Genomic DNA, 5769 nt, shown 5'->3' with positions numbered 1-5769 from the left:
ATTATATAGTGTGGAGGCATTTATACAACCTTTAATCAGTTATATCATATGGTGCCATAGAGGTTGAGAAGGGTCTATATGACCAGATTATAATTATGTGCTATGTAGTGTATAAATGTTTAAAAGTTGTTGTACATACTTCTCATTGTATGAATCAGCTTTGTGTTGGTACTTACAATTATTATTATTGTTATTTAAACAATAATCTATGTATATATGCAAACTATAGAATTCAGGTAAACAACTGATAGTGTGAATACTCTACATGATTAGAGTTAGAAATTTGTTTTATTTGAACTCAATTTGCTGGTATATTACAGACATTTGTTTGTTTGATGCAGGTTTGCTGATAGCATAATAAATTTTGCATCTGTTATTTGTGCAGATAAGATTCAATGTTTGAGGCAGCTGTTAGTTTTAAAATAATGTGTGGATGTCATCAGAAATTGTGAGGTGAGGAGTGTCTTCATCATATGGGAGGAATCCTGAGCTGGATATGATAATGGTATCCTTTCAAAGCAAGCCAAATGGAGAGTGAAGTATAAATAAATCTCATTGAAAACTTTTGTAAAATTAAACACCAAACTGTGACTAAACTAACTAAGTAACTAAGCTCCAAACTGTAATGAAGCACAAAACTGCAAACTGTAACTAAACTACTGTAACTAACTAAGCACCAAACTGTAATGAAAAATAATATAAAGACATCATCACTCTATTAAACACAGTGTGCTATGTATACTGTACAGTGTAAAAGTTTAACTGATGGAGGAAAATATTGATGAGTTTGATGATTTGCATTGCAATTAATCTTTCAAGCTTTTCTCTCAAAAATTTTGTGTTCAGTGTATATGTTCTTCTATATAGCAGACAAAATGATTGCACACCATAATTTCCTATCTATATGCAGGCTATAGGGACCTCTAGAATATGTTTTTCAGGCTCTCTGTAAGTCTTTCTAGCAATTTTATCTTCACCAATTATTCTCAAAATTATTCCCAAATATTTTCTTGAGTGATTCATACAACTACAGTAGTTACATATTTTTATCTACAACTATAGAGGGAATTAGCAAGCATAAATTAATTTTAGCTTAAAATTTGAGATATTCTAATAAAGCAGTCTTGTTACATTTTAGATGACTGTTTTATTAGGATGGCTAGATTCTCTATTTATGCTCATATGTTAGCTGTGTGGAGATCTCTGCAAGAGAATTTTACATTATACTACAGTCTGCAGGTAAAATTTATGAATGTTAGTTTATGCAGTATCTGAAAACTTCCCTATTATTCTGGAATTGCTTCCTGGTTCTTCTTATCACCTATTACAGGGGCGGATCCAGGAGCTGGCAAGGGGAGGGGCACAAACCGGGTAAGTTGTAGGTGGTTGGGGAGAACCATATTCTCTAGTTCAGCGCTGCATTTTTGAAGCAGCAAATAAACACCTCTTAGTAGTGTCTCACTGTTGATTTTTGCTATTTTGGCCTTTTCAGATGGTTGTGATTAAAAGCTGCTTAAAAGGCTCTGAATGTCCCAAACAACAGCAACCCAATAATTATTTTTAGAGGTGCTTAGTACGCACGAAGGTGCTGGGTGAGCTAGTTTGGCTTTGGTTTCAGGTGAATTTATAATAAATGCTAGTCAAATGTGTATATTTTCATGAGTTGATAAACTGATCTTGGCGTAAGAAGCATGGTTGGCTACTCCACAAGGTGGGGGGGGGGGGGCATTTGCCCCAAATGCCCCATCCTGGATCCGCCATTGTATTATAGATTCCCAAATTTATTCTGGCATATTCTACAGGTCCCTAGAGTAGACTTGCATTTGATCAGTCAAGGTTGGACATGGTAAGACAAGGTCGGACATCATACGTACGATATAGTAACTGCATGTATATGTTCTATACCATATGCGTATTTTGTACCATACGCGTATGGTACATACCATATGCGTATACGCGTACGGTACAACCATACGCGTATGGTACGGAAAATCGTACCATCTGAGTATAGCTAACCTGGTATGCGTATAATATCAAGCAGAAGGTTTTTGCACTGCCGTACCTATTGACTACGCCTGATAGCACTCTGCTTTCATTTCTGTTTGGGGAAGAGGGAGGGGAGAGGAGCTAGTCTTTCTGTTCAGTGAAGATCGAGATACTCTAATAGAGCAATCATATATTTTATTATTACATCAACACTTCACACTTCATTTTTCAGCTGACAATCCTTGTACGTATCATTTTTGTTGCAGATGTAGTAATTGTTATAACGTAGGTTTATCTAGCAATTTCTCGGTACTTTAGTTTTGTAATTAAGTAAATTAAGCGAGGGGTCCGACACTTACTAAAATAGCGTACGAGATTTCGTACGATCGATATGATTTCTGATTTCGAAGGGCGATTTCAAGTGATTTCTGATTTCTAAGTTGATTTCTGATTTCTAACTGATTTCTTCGTGATTTCACGTATGAAATTGATTTCACAGTTGATTTCCGTGATTTCGCGACCGTTTTCTGTTGAATCAGTCACGTGAGTGTTGATATCCGCGGGTAGCTTGGCGTGTAAAGAAGCTGGGGAAGTTGCCAGAAAGGAGATTTTAGTATCAGTAATAGAGTTGGAGTTCTTGGAGTGGTCAGCCCTCGTGCCAATGGTAAGTGTGAAGATGTTGTGCCTCGCGTTGTGCATGCATTATAGCTACTGTAATAGCAATTAATTTCTGTAATTAAGAGAGCGGAGAGGAATACATTGGGAAAATAAATGTCTCGAAATTCAACAAGAGACAAATTAAAAAGGGTTGACCTTTACAATAGTTTTTAACACCAGTAAATGTGTTGAATTTCTTGATTAGTCACTACCCTATTAAAACCTGCTTACAAAGAAGTGCGCTATTGAAGCCTGCATACAAAGAAAGCTACTGAAATTATGTGTAGCAGGGAGTCAGAAACGTGACACCAACTTGATTGAAAGCAGACTAGACCAGGATCCATGGGCAGCTTGCAGTCTAAGCAAATGCCTATGGACCCACACAGCTTGGGACCCTGGATTGAAGCAGTACTTAAACATTCTGACTTCTCATGGCTGGCTACTATGTAGCTACCATCCTACTGGGGACTCGCAAAGAAGGTTACTAAAAGCCTATGAAACAGAGAAATATCAGAAACTTGACCTTAACTCTGTTGAATGCAAAATCTCCATGAGCAAAGGGATAGTCATTTTTGCACTGTCAGTTGAAACATGAAGGGGAGCTAGGTTCGATCAATCAAATGACAAGGCTCTATTTTACAGACCATGCCACTACACTAGTAGCTAATATACCCATGAAAGTACCCTATAAAGTACCCATGGTTTCTCTACTAATATGAATCAATTGTGTATTCATGCAATCTATGAAGTTTATTAATTTTATTTTCACTGATATACCATAGAAGTACCATTGGTAATTTATGGGGGCATTTATCCTTCATTTCATTGTCAATTCATAATGATCCCTATGAAACAAACCTATATAAATGCTTCATAGATACAATCACTGTAAATTCATGGCAAAATAAATTACCAGTGGTATATAGACCATATACTATTACAGCAACTACTTGTAGTGACAAAGTATGCATGCAGAAGGTATACAGTGATTAACTTATTATCTAATTATCATTCTATGGCTTTATAAGTTCTCTGAAAGTTGTGTGATACGGTACCTTATTGTGAGCCATAAATCCACTCAATGCAAAATTGTTTGATGACATGTTGACATGCAGTTTCTTCTTAAGTAATGCCTTAATGACTAACTACATTTTTAATTTCCATTTATTAATACAGTTCTTTGAAGTAAAGAGCTATGGATGATAATTCAAGTGAACGTAACACTGAACTTAACACTGAAGAGCTAGTAGTGGTATCGAAAGAAGAAGAAGCTCATCTTGCATTGAAGGAGTTGCCCGATTATGTTGCTGATAGTTTTATGACTACTGGATATGACACATTGCAAGTAATTTCCAGAATGGATACTAGTAGAAACCCTGGAAATGCCTTGGAGGAAGTTGAACAATACATTTCAACAGAATTCATTGAAGACCCTCGCTTTCGACGTGGTGTTACACACCGTGGCACTTCAAGTTTTTGCCAGGTCACCGACAAAGGATTATTGATTTTGTGGACAAAGTTAGAAAGAGCCTAGATCAAGAGGAAAAGGCTAAGTGGTTAAGTCTCAAACGGTCGGTGAGTAATGAATCTTCTTTAAACAGAAGAAGACTAAACTCAGTATGAATTTGATGGATAGCAGTACAAAACCTGATGATCTCCTAACTGAGGCCAAAGCAGTGGCAGTGGTACAGCAGCAGATTTGCAAGTGGCAAAAAAATGATGAAAATCCTCATCATTCAATAAAAAAGGATTTAAAAGAAAATAAAGATTTTGAGGTCAAATCTGAGGCTTTGGAAGGTAGTACTAGTTCCGGTCATCAACTCTGTGTGTATATTTACTGCAAGCTATGTAAAAAAAATCATATGTTTGGATGGAAGTGTAATTTTATCCAATTACAGTCAACATGTTCCAAAATGTACTGAAAAAAACAAATTGATGTCCAGAGATAGTAAATTACAGTACATAACTTTTTTCTACCAAAGGCTATCACTAAAGCTAATTCTACACAAACAAAAGCGACAAGTAGTAGTCCTTTATCCAGTATCCTCCTAGATCAACAATGAATACCATAAGTCAGATAATATCAAACTATAACATCAGAAGAGTTCTCTTTTAATTTAAGCACCCTTTTAACCATCCAAAATATTTCCCGGGATGAAGTAAAGGATACATGTACTAACAGTAGAAACAATCCAATACTTGTTAATGATGACAACAGATTGGAGGCTGAAACACAACTCCAGTGGACAAAATGTGGTAGAATTATATTGACTAGCAAAGACAAGCAGTTGCATGATACTCAATGGAAGTAAACTAAAGGATAACCACATTAACGCATTTCACAACATAGCAAAGGTGCAATTTCGTCTCATTGGAGGGCTTCACAATAGTTTGTTACTCAATAAAACATTATTGAACTTGGAAGATTATGAGCAATCTTTGCAAATGCTGTTCATTCCTGATAGATCACACTGGGCAGTGTTACAAGTGGTGAAATGTGATGTTTACCTATATGACTCAATGTTTACATCACCTAGTGAGGATACTCAAAGAATTATTGCACAACTAGTGCAGTCAAAAGACAAATATTTTAACATCACAGTTATGAATGTACAAAGGCAGACAAATTCTGTGGATTGTGGTCTTTATGCTACAGCTATGCTTGCCAGTTTGCTGTTAGGGCAAGATCCAACGACGATAGTATATAATCAAGGAGAGCTACGCCTACATTTAAGAAAGTCCTAGAAGAAGAAAAGATAACTTTGTTTCCAACAAGAAAAACCCGAAAGCATGCCACAAGGATTGCTTGTGTTGAGAAATGTAATGTTTATTGTATATGTAGATTACCAGATAGTGGTGGCGAGGATATGATCTGTTGTGATAACTTGGTTCCATTCTACATGTTTAAACATTAGTGTTTCTTTAGTTGGTGATAAGTGGTATTGTAATGATTGTGAAACAAAAACTAGAAAATGCTGATTATTTATTTTTTGTTTTTTTGAAATTGTGTCATTCACATGCACCTGTATCAAGAGTTCATATATACCATATTAACATGTGTAAATATATATTTAGCATGCATGTGTAAATTATCTGAATTCAGTACAAGTAGATGTATACTTATTA

The 5769-nt window shown here is 35.8% G+C and overlaps 1 long non-coding RNA gene across 1 annotated transcript; it reads left to right on the top strand.

Annotated features, from left to right (window-relative positions):
• Positions 1–2608: 2608 nt before the first annotated feature.
• LOC136258698 (uncharacterized) lies at positions 2609–5769 on the top strand. The gene is made up of 2 exons (XR_010702926.1): positions 2609–2650; positions 3820–5769. It is a non-coding gene; the product is annotated as an uncharacterized lncRNA (long non-coding RNA).

This window comes from Dysidea avara, chromosome 6 (genome assembly GCF_963678975.1).
Source record: "Dysidea avara chromosome 6, odDysAvar1.4, whole genome shotgun sequence".
Classification (NCBI taxonomy): Eukaryota; Metazoa; Porifera; class Demospongiae; order Dictyoceratida; family Dysideidae; genus Dysidea; species Dysidea avara.
Note: the sequence above shows the minus strand (reverse complement) of the source record. Positions and strands in the feature narration are given on the sequence as shown.